The following is a 19,605-nucleotide window of genomic DNA, read 5'->3' as shown; positions in this document are numbered from 1 at the left end:
AGATAGATAGATAGATAGATAGATAGATAGATAGATAGATAGATAGAAAATAAAGTACTATTTACTACTTGTACTACTATTCCCACTTCACAGTTTTTCACTTATCACAGCCCTTCAGGGTATGGATCCCCCGCGATAAACGAGGAACTACTGTATTCTGTGAGATGGGTGGGGGCAATACAGGTATATAATGTATATTTTAAGGGGGGTAATGACTTAATATCCCTTTTTTGTCATCAGAATGTTATTTGATGAGATTTGTCTAAATGTCTCTATAAAAATGAGACTGGTTGCAATGTCCCGGAGCAAAAAACTGACAGAAGCGATGAGGACAAGACACCTGGAGGGACAAAATGGGAAGCTGTACAGTGCCAGGTTCTGTAAATATTCTGGTACACTTTACATTGAACGGTGTCTCCAAAAGCAATATCTTGAAATTTCGATTTTGTTCACTGTACAAAACTCAGCCCTATATGTTTATATTATTATTATTATTTCTTCTGTTTTTATTACTATAATGAAGACATTTAAGCTCTGAGGGAAATTATATTTGACTCGGCAACGACTCCTTTTGTCACAGAATTTTGTTAATAATACTTAAAAGGAGAAATGTCTTTGTTTTCCTTTGCTGAAAAACATGAACATTTTATTTTTAAAAGCTGACAGAAACAAAAGTAAAACTGTTGGCACAATATCATACATTAATATCCCTTTGTTTTAATTTTCAAACAGGAAAGGTTTCAGTTTTGTGATACATGTCATTGCATGATGCTTGTATGATCCGTTTAGTTATTTTTAGACAAAATAAGATGCAAGCATCGTAAATGGCAATGGAAATGCTGTTTTTTTACTTTGTTTTATATTTGTTTTTAAAATAAATAACAGGATTACTGTGAATACACATTTTTGTTGGTTTCTCTTAAAACTCCCAGTACAATGGAAGATAAATAAGAAATGCTTGATAAGGTCTTAAATGTTATTTTTTGCTCAGAAGCAGGGATGTAATGGGTGTTTATGCTTTGGTACAAATGGCATTTAGGACCAAATTTATTGTGACAGATTCCTAATCATGCATTTAAGCACAAATGTAACATTTGATATTTATTTTCTTCCTTTTTATTTATAAATGAGCATGTTCATGTTTCTGTTTGTGCTATTTTTTTTTGGTAATTTTGTACTTTAACCCATTAAATGATATCTTGAACATTTGCTGGAGGTTAACATTTTGAAATGTAATGGGTATGTCATAAAAATCATTGATTGATGTCATGAAGTCACCCAAGGAAACTGTAGGAGTTGTGGTTTTGTCCCTGGTGTCGTGTTTATGTCTGTGTTCCCCCTGCTCCTCTGTTTCTCTTTATAGGGTTTGTGTTTCTTTAGTATCTAGCCCCATCTTGTGTTGTGTACATGTCTTGCAGCCTCTGTCTCTTTCTTTGGCACCTGTGATTACTCACATGTGTCTTCACTTGGTCTAATTGGTGTTTCCTGTCTGTGTCTCTGTGTTAGTCCTTGTCCTGGCATTGTCTACTGTTCACTGGTGATGACCCGGCTGTATTTTCTGCCTCCACCGCACCCCCCCACCGATCATTCTGTTTGTTTTACTGCCTTGTCAGCACTTTGTTTTGTTAATAAATCTCTTATTTATATATATATCCCGAGTCCTTGCCTGCCATTGGGTTCACCAGCACCAGCCAATCGTGACAGAAATAAAAAATGCAAACATTTTAGAGGGTTTTTTTTTTTTTTGTGTGGGGTAGTTAAAAAGTTAAGGCACATTTTTTCTATGTCATAAATAAACATTCTTTGCTAAGCACCTCATTTAGATGGAAATAAAAGCTATTTAAGATGCAGCAGCTGTGCGATGGAGGCATTTCCACGCAGGAGAGGAAAAACATTATTTTTCATTGTTGCCACAGCCACTGCGAGTTCAAATTATTTGTTTGTCGTGGGGTCCGGGAGTGTTCTCATGACATCACCACTGTGCAAACTGGCTGTGAACAGTTCAGTTGTCCCAGGTCATCTGATTAATGTTATGTGAGGCTGAGGAACAATTCCAGCAGTGTTATCAGGAGCAAACAGAGGGAGCCCGACGGGCCCTCGGGCTCAGCGTGTGTGTGTGTGTGTGTGTGTGTGTGTGTGTGTGGGGGGGGGGGGGGGGGGGGTCAGGACGCTAAAATGAGTCCCAATGCTGCCAGACTGTGCTCCCAACAACTGGATTGATCACATCTGATGTTTGTGTTTAACTACAGATGCTTGTGAGCCTGAGCTCTCAGCTGAGGAGCAGGGAATTGTTTCTCTTGTGTTTGCTCTGGGATTGAAAAGCTCTCTTCCACTGCAGTTACAATCTGATTGTCTCGACCTCGCCAACAAAACCCATTTCTTTTACTTCTGGGTGAAAAATACAGTTTAACGACTTAGCCTTTGTATGATGTAAATGTTTCTGTTTGAATAAAAATAAATAATTCTGTAGTATGAATTCCTTTGGCAATTTTAAGGCTTGGGGTTCCTTTAGGAAAACAAATCACCCACGCCGTTCACGTTTTCAAATCAAGACCATTTTATGCTGAAAAATGCTGGAGTTTTGGTCAAACCCTGATGCTATGGGCAACACTGCAATCAATCTAAATAACTATTGTCCATGTCATACCATGAGATGGAGACTTATCTTTAACATTTGGCTCATACATACAAACCAACACAAGTTAAAAATGCCATAAAACTTTTAAAAGGCTTTGGGAACCAAACTATTCTTAAATACACAATAGATAAAAAATATAAAAACATGCCAGCAGACAGTGGTTTGTCATGTGAGGCTATGTTTAAATAGGACCCTATTAAGGACACTCATGGCAGAGGGAACAAATATTAACATATATTTTAGATCTTTTAACGGATTGTTTAGCATATATCTTAGTGTATATATTAGATCCTTTTATACGTTTTCTTTTTATACTTTTTGCTATTTTTGGGTGTAAAGGGGGTTCCTGAGTGCTGTACACAAGTTTGTTTCACCTCATGTACCACGTGATGGAAATGACAATAAAGAGCCTTGAACCTTGAAATGACTTTTTGTACCCATTTTTCTTTACCAGAAGAACCACCAGCCTTCTGCCAGATGGTACCAACCTGAATAATGGTTGCAGTGAATGAGTTGGGTCATTGTAAACCTGGATTGCCTTAATCCAGGTTTTCCAGATCCTGATTATACAGATCTGTAAATTGCATTTGTTGATGACCACTGACTTTACTACCTATGATAGTTTGACCACCCGGGTCATCTTGTTCCTGTCTCTGGTTAGGAGGTTCCAATACCACGAGACAATAATAAAGGAAGCAACACTTTCAATCAGTGGCCTGTACACCAATCGCAAAGTATTTTTGCTAGCATTAAAGCTCCTTAGCTTAAATAGAAGGTGGAGACGCTGTTTGGCTTTTTTGGAAATACAGTTTTGGGCTGAAAGGTCAACTTGTTGTCAATTATTGTTCTGAGGTATTTCAATTCAGTCACCCTATAATTCAGCAGTTATTTCAGAGCAGCTGTAGAGAAGGGTCAGGGGAAAAGTGTTGGTTTGTTGAAAAGTCAGCAAGTAGTCCAAAGAGTAGGTAATGCACTGTTCTGTGTATCCAAAAGGTCCGCTCTCAGCAGTTAAGTAATAGTAATAGTCCAAAATATGAGACAAACCAGTAATTTTGCGAACATATCACTTGCCATGTTTGTCTAACCGTTCTGCAGTATTATAAAAAATAAAACATGATACGACTAATCAAAAAACAAGCCAGATGCCGAGGGTCAGCACTTGGGCATACGCTCCGAGATGCAAGGAGCGTTTGATCTGTTAGCACTTGAAGTATGCGTTGGGGACGACTCTCATCTACTACCACTCCAAACTTTAGCTAAATATCTGTAAAACTAACTGTTCTAGGTATTTTTGTTGTTGCTGAGGTTGATTTATCTGCAGAGGCTATCTTCAGTAGACTTGAATCCGAAAGTTAAACAGTTGTAGATGCCAGGAGATAATTTGTTATGACATGTTGGTCACATTGCTTCCATCCTTCTTTATACTGTAGTATTGTTATTTCTCAAATTGATCCTTGTAACTCTCATTCATCCCTCCAAAAGCTTCAAATTCTGTCTGATTCTGGAACTCTTCTCCTCCATACGCTCTTCTTACCTGCAGATCACAACTCAAAGCTCACACGTTCAAGTTTTTGCTTTAATTTCTTGTCTATATAGTTTTTACTTTTTAGTCTGTGCTTTTAGTTTTTGCTGTTTTGTTGGTTTGTTTTGTAAAGTGTCCTGAAAGGCACTAAAAATAAATTGCGTTATTACAATTACTATCATTATGAGCAAAAGCCTTATTGCCTTTGACGGCAGAAGATGAAAACAGAATTTTTAGTCAAGACATGGAGCTTTACCTTTTGCAGCTGTGCAAAAAATTCACCATAATGACTGTCTGTTAACAGTATAATTCAGTTTTCCTGCAAATACGACACATCTCAAATCACCCCTTGTGTTTGCTACTCATGTCATGTCCACACAAAAGGACACACGCACACGGCCCTGATTTCTAGGAAGTTTCAAACAAAGCAAACGTGGCATTTCGCTGGGCACTCTGAAGTTTGTTCCTGCTTGCATGGTGAGGCGGTTTGGTTTAAAAAAAAAAAAAAAATCTCCATCCCGTTCTCCCCACTCCTCCTTCCCCTGTCTGTCTTACTGTGGAGCAGAAAATAAACAAGTTTGATGCACACAGGACTGAATGAGATGGGTTGCCTAGGTGACAGAGGGACAGACCTGAGGAGTCTCGAACTGGTTGAGAGGGTGGTGGGTGAGGAAAGTGGTGGTTGTGTGTGTGTGTGTGCTGCTGTGTATACGTTTGCCTTTGAAACACTCCCGCTGGGACCCCTGGCATGGCGAGGACTGACTGCTGAGTGGGCTGATTGGCACCCAGACAATCCCCCCCCCCCCCCCCCCCCCCTACACACACACACTCCGTACTCTGCTCATCCCCTTGTGATTCTTCCTCCTTCCTCCCAAATGCTGCAGACACTCCTTCCTCTGGTTCCACTTCAGCTGCATGGACGAGCGGATTCGTCCTGCAACCCTCCAAGACACAAAGCACAACAAAAAGACGAGTCCCTTTGACCGAATCCTGCCGTCCACACACAATCAGCACGCAGATATTCATCATAACAACTGACTTCAGAGCAGTCGGTGGGTGTTGTACAAAATAAAAGCATATTGTCTGATTGCAAAAACCTCTTTCACATAAACACTTAATAGATGGTCTACTATGGACGATTAAAAAAAAAGTTAACACCCTAACCAAAATGTGGTCAAAACTGGTGTATGAATGTGTTTAAAAGCACGTATTAGTCTCTTTAGAATGACTTGTTCAGATTATCTTTGTAGAGATGTAGTAGAGTGCTGTATGAATGTGTGTGTGGAGGTAAATAAGGGAACAGATTGTGTTGTAAAGAGCTTTGAGTACCTTGAGTAGATAAAAAGGTGCTATATACTCTATGTACAGTCCATTAATAATTGACTGACTTCAGGTCTAGTTCAGATCATCATTAGTTAGATCCGTTTTTCTTATAAAACATCTAGCTCTTTTACGTGATTGTTGTATAAATTAACATTAATTATTAATTATATTGTTATTGTAACTGTATTAATAATATTTTAACACAGATCTAGTTGTGTTTGCTGTGAATTCACAAATATAAACAATGAGCGAGACGGGCAGTCAGCACTCAACTTTATGGTCAAACAGCTGTGGCAGCCATCTTGAATGGTGTTGACTCTAAAAGCTAATCAGTTGTAGATGTACGTCCAACGAAGTGCTTCTGTAAGTTTCTGTCATGTTTCTGCCTCTGTCATTCTGCCATGCCCACTCTTCACCCGCAGATCATTTAGCACTCATGCCCTGCACCTGCTGCTCGCTCTATAAGAGTCCCATCCACTCAAGATCTCTGCCAGATTATTGAACCCTTTGTGGTACTAGATGTCCAGTGCTTCACTCACGTTCATCTACGTTCACTCACGGATTTGTTTTTGGACCTCTGACTCCATGTGCCCTGATGTCAGTACTATTCAAAGCATTAAAGGTCTCCCTCTGCAGCTGCCCTCCCACCAGTTACAGTGACATTGTATCATCAAGTTCTGACAGGTGGCTCCCACCTCACCTGCCTGAGAAGATTAGTGGCTGTTTTCTGCTTTCAGGCAAGCTCCCTGAACCTTACAGCCTACTAACTACAGTATATTAGCTCTACAGACTTGTTCCCGTGACTGGACCCAGACTCCCACCAGCAGCTGCAAAACAATAAATTATTTCACCGTTCTTGTTGTCTGGCTGAATTGTTGAATCCAAAAACCAGGTCCTTGTCTGGTGACCATTGCAATACATTGCTAACAGATAAACACACACACCAGTTACATAATCACCTGCCTTTTATGGTCTGTGCAATTAAAAAACATTTAAAATCATTTCATCATTTTAAAATAAACATTGACATTTTTTATTATATTTTGGCAATTCATTACTTTTGTTTTTTTGTTATTATTACCATATTAGTAGCAGTAATGCTACAATGAAGGATAATAAGTTATTTATCTCATTATATGGTAATACTGTATCACATTTTATGGTAGCGATAAGTTTATTTCAGTCAATATCTTTAAAAAGTTAGATTTTTCTTTTTTGTTTTGAATTTAAAAAGCATCTTTTCTTGACATAAGTTTTCCCCGAAAATGATTTTGTCCTAACAAAAAGTTTGTATTCTTGTAATAACTTGAAATTATTTTGGCATCACAACAAAGCAAAACGATTGTGTTAATGGGAGCTCAGAGCCATGCAAGCATCTGATATTAGCTGAAAGTATCAGTATAAGCTGAAAAATCCCAGATAAAACAAAAGACCAATTTCTCCAGATAATGGAATTAGTTTCTTACAATAACTAAAGAAAAGCAATCTCATATTAAAATGAAATAATGGCACCAAAGTTCAAATTTGCAGGCACGTCTATATTTTCAGTTTCTGTCCCATCCACCTAAAGTCTTTTCAGATAAAGTCTTGCTTATTTCAGCAAGACATTGACCATATCATTAAGTTGCTTTCAGCAGTTCTTTGTGTTTATGGTTAGGCTTAGTTACTTTTTGTTTTTAGTGTTTTTGGTGATGCTTAATTTTGATCCTTGTGTTCATTTGATAAGATTTTTGTTTTTCCCTGTGTTTTCAGCCACTCTCAGTGTTATCAGTCAGTCCTGTTGTGTAGGTTCTCCTCCTGCTCAGTCCTCTCCCACGTGTTCCCAACACACTTCATACTGTTTTTTTTATTTTTATTTTTTATAGTAATCAGTCCTGGTCCATGTAATCCATCCATCTCTGTTTCTGTTTCTTCCACAGTGGAGCATTGAGCATTTGGCTGTTTTTTTGTTTTTTTTCTCTTTCAAATCCGTCTATTTTTTGGGGAGTACATTTTCAGCTGCAACATCAGCATTTTGTTTTGTTTATTAAAAATGTAGTTATTTATTCAAGCTCCTTGAGTCACGTCTGTATTCTTGGGTCAAATCCTCCTGCCAACCGTGATAAACCAAGAAAAAAAATCTACCGTAATTTTCAGACTACAAGTCGCTGCTTTTTTCATACGCTTTGAGCACCGCAGCTTATACAATGCTGAAGTTAATTTATGGATTTATTTTTTTTTTTTTAACAGGCTAACAAGCTTCATGCCACCCCAAACATTTATCCTCGTCACACTCAGGCGCTCAAATAGCTGCCCAATACTTGGGGGTGGGTCCTCGTGACTCAATGAGTCTGTATAAATAAAGGTTAAAAAAATCTGACCAATGAAATGACTGAACAGGTCACAGTGAACCAAAGAAACGGGGAAGGGAAGAGATAAATTCCCTCTCCCCATGAGGGGGGACTCCCCTGCATGCACAGAGCAGCTTTTGCTCAAGTCTGCCAGTGGATCGTGACAGTGGAGCAGTGTAAAATAATCCTCTTTTCACCAACTGGTATTGAAACGCTCCTGCGTGATGAAGAGGACAGCAAAACTTGCACAGAAGGAAGATGAAGACTGCGATCAATGACTTCCTGGCTGGCTACTGTATTTATGTATTTATTTATTTAGGCACTGTTCAGAAAAAAACAACATTTACCGTACATATTTGTGTATGTTACTGGTACATATTTAATAAAAAAAATTAAAGTGTTTCTGTGTACATATCTCATGTTATAACGTGAACACCCGCAGCTATATACAAAATTATTATTGTTTTTTAATTTAGTGGGCATGGTTTATATTTGATTGCGCTCAATAGTCTGGAAATTATGGTACATGGATCACAACAGCTCATAAATGTAGTAAAAAAGAGCTAAAATTACTCTATATGTCTTGATTTGTCACTTCACTGTGAAGCTAAACCAAGAAAGAATTGGGAATCATTGATAAAACTGCAACAATTGGTCTATGAGTTCCCAAAGCCTTAGAGATTCAGCAGGTTGCTAAAGTCATTATTGGCTTAAATTTGTACATTTTTATCCTGTTGAAAAGCTCAATTAGAGCCTGAGACATGAGCACATAGAAATCCTTAGGCATGACCTTGTATGAATATTTAAAGGAATTATGCAATGACATTACAGGATTTAGAGATGAGAGTATCTGTGTTTGTTTCATAGTTTATATCAGGGCTTAATTTGAGCCGGATCCTGCCGGAACAGGATCCAGAAACTCTACAATTTTGACAGGGTGTGCTCCGGTAACTGTTTGCTTGGATCCGGTAACTCTTAGGCTTACTAATAATAAAGTTATGAACAAATATGACCACCGTCAATGAACATAACCTATATTGTTTATGCAAACTGAAAATAATTACATAAACACTCATTTTAAACACAACAGTCACTTACTAGCTTCTTAATGTCACATACGATCTGCCTCTTCAAGTAGCATTTCTGCTTCTACCGTTGCACAAAATCTCCGCTCCTAAAAGAGTGGTGGGGGCGAGTGCCCAGCTAACCAGGCAGTCGTACACGGGCAGGAGCCCATAAGCAGCTGCCATGAAAAGACAGAGGAGGCATCTGAAGGTTTCACATGTGAAGTCAGACAGTAAATTCAGCGGAGAAGAGCCGGGCTTCGAACTGTCAAATAAGGGGGAGGAGGGAAGGATGCTTGACAGAAGCGGAGTGTTTACAAATGTAGGTAAACGTAGATGTTTAACAACCCGTTAAAATATGCCAAAATGCAGGAAATCGCTTCTGCTTTATTCAAATTTTTCTGGGGGAGGATCCCCACCCCTGCTTGCCCATCCACTATTTGCATTTTGACATCAATTGGTTTAAAAATCAAGCCCTGGTTTATATATAGTAGGGTTTTTTTTTTTTCATAGTTTGGGGAGGCTGTGGCTGAGTGGTTAGAGCAATCGTCCTCCAGTGCGAGAGTTGGGGGTTCAATTCCACCAGCAGTCACATGCTGAAGTGTCCCTGGGCAAGACACTGAACTCCTCATTGCCTCCAATGTGTGTCCCATCAGTGTATGAATGTGATAAAGCTCTGATTAGTCTCTTTAGAATGATTAGTTCAATTAGCTTTGTAGAGATGTAGAGTGCTGTATGAATGGGTAAATGAGGACACAGATTGTAGTGTAAGGCTCTTTGAGTGTCTTGATAGGTGCTATATAAGTACAGTCCATTTACCATTCACCATAGTTTACAACTATTGTTGATTACTTTAAAAAAAGGGGATGCCTTAACTTTAGAGATGAACATGACTACATTTTTAGGCGAGTTTAAACTATTCTAAAACATTTTCGAGCAAACTTTCAAACAGTTGTTGCTACAAAAATACAACACAGTTGTGTCATTTCATTACATTTCATCACATATTTTGTGTTACCACTCTCCGAGCTTTAAAGTTTTGCCTTGAATGTTCAGTTTAGGAGATGCCTTATTTTTTTAGGCTGACTTTTAAAATGCAAAGCGCCCAGACCAAAGATAAATTAGGACGTTCCACACTCACTCCTGCTAACACAGAGAGGAAGTTGTTGGCAAACAGTCAAAAGAGGAGTGCCAGCTGCCCTACATCTAACTGCGGCAGTAAAAACTCTCCTTGAAAGATTAAAGGGTTCGCCTTAACAGCAGAATTGGAACAGAAGGGATTTTTTTTAAAGATATCTCTTATCTGTTTTGCTCTTCTGGCCACAACATTTTACTGCCCTGTATATTTGCTTGTCTTAGACTTTCTCCTTGTCTTATAAACTACTGTACACTCACACTAAAAGAGACGACTCTCTAAGGAATAAGATAAAATAATCTAAAGAGAGCAGTGTCCATTTTGACGCATATCCAATGGATCTTTTCACTCCTCGGTTAGCACTGTTAGCACCCTCTTGGCTTTACTAACTCATTTCGTCACCGAGGTCATAAAAGAGGCCTCATCGTGGGAATCTAATTGAAAACCGTTGTGTCACTGTGTCTTCAGCGCTATGCAGGGAGCTAAAAAGCAAAGGGAGGGTGTGGGCCAGAATCCATCTCCATTAAATTAAAGAAGCCGGGTCTCACAATGTGACCTCCTCTGGCTGTGATTTATCGCCTGAGCAGAGTAAATGAAGATCAAGCTCAGAGGACGGGCTGAGTTCAGACGCTCATGACTCGACTCCACATTACGCAGTCTGCAGCAGATAAACTCTGAGAGAATGTCAGCTTCTAATTCAGAGGTTAAATGACTCGCTCGAACAAACGAGGAAGTGTTAAAGCAGAAATGCATAAAGTGATATTCTGGTGCCCATAATGAAAACGCCTGTTCAGAGTAGATTAACGCACCTTTATTTACCATCCAAAGGGGAAAGGCGTGGGTTTATTTTCATTTTTTCATCTTGTAGATGAATATCAGGAAGACTTATTATGATTAATTTAATAAAGCTTGACACTGATTGTTATTCTAAAGTTATTACTCATGTGTGCTGACCACAGAAGTATTGCATACGTTCACTAGATGGCGGTCTTTGCTTGAACTGTTTCATTTGATCTCAGCTCTGGAACAAGGTCAAATGCTGACTGTTTCAGTTTTTCACTTCAGCTTGACACAAGTTTTCTGGAACTGCTGAGCAGAGAACAGCAGTGAAAGACACAGAGCGGCTCTGTCAGCCCACAAAAACATCAGTATAAGTCTTTAAATGTAATTGTAGATGACAAAAAAAAAGGGGGGGTTCTTTGAATCTCACATTGTTTTAATACAAAAATCCAATACACGCTAATTCACTGCTAATTGTACAATTTACTTTATGGATTGTTTTCAATATATTCAAGTGCTTTAAAGGTCAAATTAAGAATAAAAGGCAAGTGTCAAATATAGAAAACGTTTTAATTAAATGCAACTTGGAGACTCATTCCAATCCATTCGTAAGCACCGAACCTCACAGTGAAGAGACGCCAAACAGTTTTGACAAGGGAGGGGGGATAAAAGAGGAGGAAAGGAAGAGGAAAAAGACGAAGGAATAAAAGAAGTTGGCAAGAAATCAAGTGGTGCAGGTGTCGGCCTAATAACGGGCTGCGCACGCACATTGTACTCTCCAGGCGAACATGGTCCGGCTTGAGCAGGACCCTGAGACGATGGGAAAACAAACCAAGCAAACACACAGAGGGAATGACTGTGCACGTGTACGTGCATGTGCCTCTGTGTATCTTATCCATTCACACAGTGGGGAAAAATAAATCCTTCCAGGATTCTTGTGAATACCAAGGTGGTTATCTAGGCCTAAATCAAATAAAGCTTCAGGATCTAATATCACACTATAATATAAGGTCTGAACACCTAAAGCGTACAAATTAAAATTAAATTCCTCATTCAAAGTCTTTTTTCTCATACATACTTTATGTTGTGTGTCACAGTAATAACCCTTTTTAGTAAACTCATTGCTTGATTTTAAAACTTCTGTGGAAAAAACAACTTCAACTGAACCTTTAAGTTGATTTAGCTTCCCATCAAATGCAAAGTTAATATCTGTGTAATAAATGTTAATGCACTACAATCCTCAGTTAATTTAACGTGTGTAGTTTTGATGGTTACACTTTAAATAAATCATTTGCGATGTCTTGACGGTGTGCAGGGGGCAATTTTTACACACAGGTCAAAGGTCATTTGGCTATTATCAGCCTGATTTTGAATATTGACGCTTTCCTGTAAATGGTTTTATGAACCTCTTGTCAACAAAAAGACGGTCAAAGTGACAGCGAAGCGTTTATGAAGCGATATGCTTCAAGGCCACACCACGAGAACCCTCCAGCTAAATGGCTCCTCTTTAACTCATTAAACACTGCAAGTCATTTGTGTTTTTGAACACTTGCAGGTTTTTATTGAAACATTTTGAGTCTGAGATTAAAAAAAAAAACTTCCTGTAACTACTTCATTCAGAATGTACAGTGTCTGAATAAACACCTGAATGTATTCAGAAGTGGTAATTACAGCTAGGGGCAGCAGCTAATGAGCTAAAGTCTGGCTGTGTCAAGCTGCCTGAAGGGGAAGCTAAAAACCGGAAGTGAGGAAAACATGTTATTTTCCACTTTTTCTTCAAGAGAAGAGCATCTTGAGGAAATGAGAAGAGGAACCAATATAAAAGGTATGTATTGTCAAACAAAAAGTGACTTGACTCATTATTTACTCTAATTGACGATACTTTGTCAGAAATGTTAGCCATATTTACCAAATTGACTATTTTATACACATAGCTGCAAATGTAGACATTCATTTGAAGATAGATGTGAGTGTTTAGTTACTGGACTCGTAGAGTTTAGCCGTTTCACTAAAGACAGGAACAGGAAGTTAAGAAGTCACAAGGTTTGCAGAGATCTTTATGTTCCAGTGAACTTAAAAATAAAAATAAAAAGTTACAATGAACAAGAAATCAAGAGATGAAACGATAGACAGGACAAACTGGCATAAGAACCGTAATAACCACACAGATATCCAGAACCAACAAGGGCAATCTCTGCAAAGTGCTGCAAACAGGCCAGGAAGACATAAAATTGCTTGCACAAGATGAGTCTGCAGTGAAGCTATACTCAAAGCAGTCTGCTCCTCAAATAAATCATTTTAACTTGCTTTTTATGTATATGAGTGTTTCTGTTCAGTGCCCTGAGATGACTTCTGTTGTAACTTGGCACTATATAAATAAACTGAATTGCTTATAAGCAGTGGTGTAGTCTATGTGATACGTGGGGATATGGAGTATACCCATTAGAAAAGCTTGGGAATTCCATTATACCCACTTAAAAGTGCCCAGTGATATGTGACATATCATTGGGCTCGTGCCATTGTCAACACATTTGGGACATTTTATAGACACAATGAGTTGGTTCAACCTGGTTTTTGTATAATTAAAACTTCTGTACTTACTTCTTGAGCATGTTTTGCTTTGATACTGGTTTATAAATTATATAACATGTTTTTAATACAAAACCAACTATTTGTTATACAAGGTTTGTTGCACATTTATTCAAATATAAGCATCAGAGAAATTTTGAAATGTTCACTATGCTTAAAAATCTAAATAAATTGACATTTACATGGTAGTAAGCAGTGTACTTCGGTTTCTAAGCACAGTACAAAAATGTAGACTGCACCACTGCTTATAAGACGGACACCAGAAAACCCCAATCAGCATGAAAATGAGACAAAACAACAAGGAAGAAGAAATTAAGTGCACTCTGAGACAGAAGACAGCCAAAGTTAGAAACAAAATTATAAATGAGACTCTCTAAAACAGGGGTGGGCAATTATTTTTTCCATGGGGCCACATGAGAAACAACAAATATTGTGGAGGGCTGGCACAAATTACTTTTTCATTCAACCTTTATTTAAACAGGTAAATCCCATTGAGCCTCGAGGACTCATTTACAAGAGAGACCTGATTTCAACTTAACTCAATACTGCATAATATTAGTATTTCATTATTAAAAGCAGTACATAGCACTGTTTTAACAAGCTGGTAAGAGTATTTGTTATGATTAAGCAATGAAAAAGCGAGGTTTCCTTACAAAAAATGTCATTTATTCAATTAAATTTCCCAGTACAATGGTAAACTGTTAACATTTTTACCATTTGTGACGTTATTTTAGTGATCATTTTCAGTCACATTCCCCCCAAAACTCATTTTGAGTTTTATATACTGCTGGAAAAAGTTCTTAGCTTTCTAAATATATCACAATATTGTCTTTGTACTCCAAATATTATGAAACATCATATAATAGTGATCGTCACTGAACTGTGATTTCGAGTCCCGGTTCTTTACGTGCCTACATTTGTAGTCTAAACATCTCATTTGGTGTTTTTCAGTTCTTTTTTCTTGTTTAGTGAGAGAAGTCTAGTCTCTGTTGGGCTTTAACGGAAATGTTAAAGTCAGGTTGAAGGTCTGAGGTGGAGATGTGAAGCAAAGCTGACATCATCATTGAGAGAGGATCTATATCTGGATTTGGTTAACTTCATTTGTTTACATATGTATTTTGTAATTCCCCTTACCGGGGCCGGTCAGAGTCAACCAAAGGGCCGCATGTGGCCCTGGGGCCGTACAATGCCCAGGTCTGCTCTAAAATGACAAAACATTATTAAAATGAGGCACAAAAAAGAGACCTGAAAAACACAGTTACACAAATTAGGTTCATTATGATAAAAAAAAAAACAAAAAAAACCATCAGCCAAACATCTTTCTGTATTAATTCCTGTTGCACTGTTTGTCTCTAATCTTATCTGTGGGTAGTTCTCTCGCTCAACTGTGAACTCAGCGTCGTCGAGCTTTTATTGTGAAAAGCTACGCCGGAAGCTGCGCTGTTCCACGCGCACCTCCTGACGGCGGGTCACGGCGGCAGCCCCAGTCCGGAGGAGAGAGGGTGTGGGTATGCTGACATCTGCATGCAGCGGTTCAACTGCAAGAAGACCGCAGACGACGGCCTCAGAACGCCCGGAGACATGTAACCTTTCCCGGAAGGTAAAACCGACACGAACTTCTTCTTCTTCAAACGGAAACACTCCCCCCAACAAAAAAAAAAAAAAAAAACTAACTGTGCTCGTTACTTTTAAAGTTCGGGGCTCTCGGTAACGTCGTTAAACTCGACTAATTCGCGCCTTTAGAGAGGTTAGTTAAACAGCTTTCACGTCACATGAAAGAATAACACGGAGGCGGTAAAGTTATGATTTGTCGTTGCGCTTCCGCATCCGAGCTGCGCTCATTGGAAAACCTGAAGCGACTTTTTCTGTAGAGCTGAGCCAAAGTTTCCTCTCTCTGCCCTCCGAGGTGGATTCGGTTTGACAGGTCAGGAAACCTGTTGCTGAAGTGTCTGCACTCCTTCTTTTCCTTCCATCGTCTCCTCAACCATCCTTTTTTGGTCCCTGCTGCACCTTCTCTAAAACATGATGATTAAAGAGTGAAGGATTTAGTCATTTTATTCTTATGAATTATTAAAGCTCCTGTTTTAAAGCGCAGTCTGTTTGGAGTGACTCTGAATATTCCAGCCTGGCTCTCTTTACATTGACGTACTCAGAATCATTGCTGAAAGGGATCCAGTCATGTGGATTTTCTACAACTCATTACACCCATATTTATCTTTCTCCCTTGACCAGCTGATAGTTCAATGAGCCACGTGCTGCACTATGGTTCACTCCAGGTTCACCAGTGGGACATTAACATGTGTCCTGTTGTAAACCTCAGAGCTGAGACTAAAAGTCAAGCCTGCACACGTGTGTCATGTCACTGTCAATATCAGCAGGGATTTTTAACAAAACAGAGAATGCAGCTCAAGAAAAGAAAGCAAAAAGCTCATGTTTTTTTTTTTTTTTTTTTTTTTTGGCTGAAATTCTATCTTGATACCTAAAAAAAAAAAAAGAATGAAAAGTGGGTCAAGATTAAAAGCTGCATCTGTGTCCCTCTTGCTCTTTTCTGAAATGCTCCCCGAGCATGGCTATCCGATTCAGAGCGGGTGGAAGGTGATGGACAGCCAATAAAAGAGGGTTTTGTCTGCAGGCGTCTCCATTTTGAAACCTCAGGGGTCCAGAGTCCTCTGGCCCGGGGCCAAACTTTGGAGTAAAAAGGCGGCGTTGCTGCCTTAAAGGACTCACAGAGAAGAGGAAGCTTTTTAATTTGATTGTGGTTCTATAGACTCTCGTGCAGCAGCTTAATTTATTCTTTCTTTTAGATTTGGCAGGTTTTTCTCTGAGGGCACACTATTTCAACGATTAGTTTTTGAATCGAAATGGGAAATAAGCATGCGACGTGACTGTGAATGTAACATTAATGCAACGCGATTATGTGCTTGCATTCAGTCCCGTGTCAGCACAGCTAAGTGGTCTGTTTTTAAATGCAGGCTCCATTCAGAATGTGGCACATTAAGCTCATCTGTCAGACGCGAATGCTGAAATTGCCGTCTTTGTGCGTCTACAAACTGAAACTAATCCTCTTTTTTTTTTTTTTTTTTTTAATAAGCAAGAGGGTTATTTGTCCTTGTGCAAATATATTTAGCAATGTCTCTTTTCGGTTCACTAGGAGAAAATAAAAGCAGGAGCCCTGGTCTTTACAGCATCAGCATTCAAACAAGCCTTGCTCGGGCTTGAGCGTTTGAATACGTCGACAACACTGTGTTTTTTAATGCTGAGATATTGCGCAACAATGCAAGATTTTAACAGAAAAGATGCTCAACAGGTGCTAAAATGATGTAAAAACATTGTTTTAGAAGATGGAACCATGGGGAAAAGAAAGTTTGCCTTTCTATTCAAGAGTGTTCTGTATTAGGAGACAATCAAAATGATCTGGTTATTAGGTTGGAAGTGGATTCAAATCTAAAGTGTATAAAACAGGAAATGGTGGAGCGGGGCTTGTTTTGCAGCTGCAGGACCTTGACAGCATGGCTGTTGTTAAGTTGACCGTGATCTTCTCTGGACGTTATTTTAGTCACATGTCTGTTTGACAGCTGAAGCTTTGACTAAACTAGTTGATAAATGAAACAGAACATTAGTAGTGACTCAAAACAGCAGGAGCAAATCCACACCGGAAGAAGAAACAAATCAATACGTTACAACGCTCCAGTCACTGCATCCGTTCAAAATACAGGTGCTCAGGAGGGTCGAGCAGACACAAATACCCACAAATCTAAATGAACTGAAGTAATGTTGTAAAGAGGAGCGGGCCACATTCCTCCACAACCACACGAGAGGCTGATAAAGTCTTATTATCAACAACTACTTCAGGTTATTGCTGCTAAATGGGGTTGTACAAACACATCAAATTCAATTCAATTAAAAAAAACTTTATTAACCCCAGAGGGAAATTAAATGTTGTTGTAACTCATCATTCTGGTTTCATTAAAGAGTTGTTCTAGATGCTGATGGCTGTGGGCAGGAAGGATCTCTTGTAGCGGTCTGAAGCCTCTGACCCTCTGTTGTTGTATGACAGTCTGATGAAGAGGGTGCTGAGGGTTGTCTATAATGTTCTTCATTTTATGAAGAATCCTTCATACAGTCATCCCCAAAGGTTGTAGAGGAGTCCCAAGAACTGAGCCAGCCTTCTTTATGAGCTTGTTGATCTTTTTGAAGTCCCTTGTTCTGGTGCTGCTACCCCAGCAGATGATGACAGGAGAGATGGCGCTCTCTACAACAGACTGAAGCCCCCAGTATACTCCCGTGTACGTCCATACACGGAGGTACGAGCGTACCCCCGCAGGGCATGTCCTCGCAAAGCTCAATTTTTATGACTGCGTACTCTGTGTCGCACAATAAACTGCCCGGCGACGGACTGTTTTGTACGTGACACCAATGTATTAAATTCCTCTTCTTCATCCCTGATCTGGCCCTTTCTTTTGTTTTTTTGTTTTTTGCCAAGAGGCAGTGATCTCTTCCTCCTCCGTTGATGCCCTGACTGAAATGGTGAGAAATTAAGGAATTTGTACGAGTGAATTAAACTCAGCTCCAGCGTGGCTGCGGGAGAGTCTGGAGATTTCCTGGTGGACTGGTCTGATGTGTGGGCTGCAGGGCCAGCGCTCCCCGTTTTTTTTTAATTTTTTTTTTAGATCTTTTATTAACAACATATAAACACAGAACACAGATGCGGCTGAGGGTGCCAGTGCTCGTTTGTTCCCCCTACCTGTCAATCAATCCAGTAGGCGTGTCAACAAATGACCAATCGGCGACCTCAATTTGTCCCGAAGGTAAACGCCCCTTGTCTGTGGAGCTGCTGTGCAGCTGCTCAGGGTGGATGCTCGAGTATGAAGTCTGAACCCTCTGCCTACAGTACGTGCGTACGTATGCATGGATGGACGTACGCAGGAGTATACTGGGGGCTTTATAGAAGACATTGTAGCACTTTGAGATTCCCAGTGAATGTAAAGTGCATTATAAATAAAAGTTATTATTATATGCAGCATCTTGATGCAAACGTTGAAGGATTTCAGCTTCCTCAAGATGTACAGTCTGCTCTGTCCCTTCTTGAAGGCGACTTCACTGTTGCATTTCCAGTCCAGTCTGCTGTCCAGGTGAAACCCAAGGTATTTACTGTATACTTCTCCACCACCTCCACTTCTCCCATGATGGAAATAGTGTTGGACCTGTTCCTGTTTCTCCTGAAATCTACAATCATCTCCTTTTGTTCACATTCAAGATGAGATGATTGTTTCCACACCATACCACACCACCAGTTCCCTGTACTCAGCTTCTTGTCCATCTCTGATACACCCGACCACTGCAGAGTCATCTGAATATTTCTGCAGATGACAGGAGTCTGTTTTGTACTGGAAATCTGAGGTGTACAGAGTGAAAAGAAATGGTGAGAGTACAGTACCCTGTGGTGCTCCTGAACTACTGACCACCTGGTATACTCAGGGATCTTTGCGCCACAGCTTGTGCTTGTGCTTGTTATATACCTGGATGACTGAGAAAACAAACTTTGTGTTTTTGAAACCATTAGTGAAAAGGCCAGACTTCAGGGGTATCTGAGGCAGGCTTGAAACACAAGAGTCAGGGTGGCTTCTGGGTAATACCAGATGGCTAGGCCTCAGACTGACGAAGCCTCTTGGATGAGGGGCGAAACGTTTCTTTTTAACAAAAAAACAAAGTCCAGATGACATGATTCAACCTTTTTTGTTGTTATATACCTGGATGACTGAGAAAACAAACTTTGAGCTTGTGCTTAGTTTTTCAAACACAGTTTCCACGTTGGCTTTGTTATTGTTGATTAAATATGAACATATATAATCTGTTGAGTGTTTGTGTCCACTTGAGGTTAGTGTTGAATCATTTTAGAACCCAGTAAAGACTAGATCACTTTGATTATATCCTGAATGTGCAAACTTAGAATTGAAAAATACTTGACTTTCTTTTTATTTTCATAGGATCAAACTTTTGTTACATGTCTCTACCTCTGAGGTATTTTCAGTATTGGTGCTGACATGAATGAGAACGAGCGGAACCGCAATAATGCCTAAAGGGAAATTGTCGGTGAAATGTGAACCAGGCGATTAGAAACCACCAATAATATGTGAAAAGGTGATCAACATCACCGCTGCACGTTTTAAGCCGAGAATCTCATCGTTTATTTCTAAAGGCTCGCTGCGATGCGTCACGCTTAT

The sequence above is a fragment of the Nematolebias whitei genome, chromosome 19, assembly GCF_014905685.2.
Source record: "Nematolebias whitei isolate Nwh7 chromosome 19, NemWhi1, whole genome shotgun sequence".
NCBI classification, from domain to species: domain Eukaryota; kingdom Metazoa; phylum Chordata; class Actinopteri; order Cyprinodontiformes; family Rivulidae; genus Nematolebias; species Nematolebias whitei.
The sequence above is the reverse complement of the archived record's forward strand: the minus strand, read 5'-3'. Positions refer to the sequence as shown.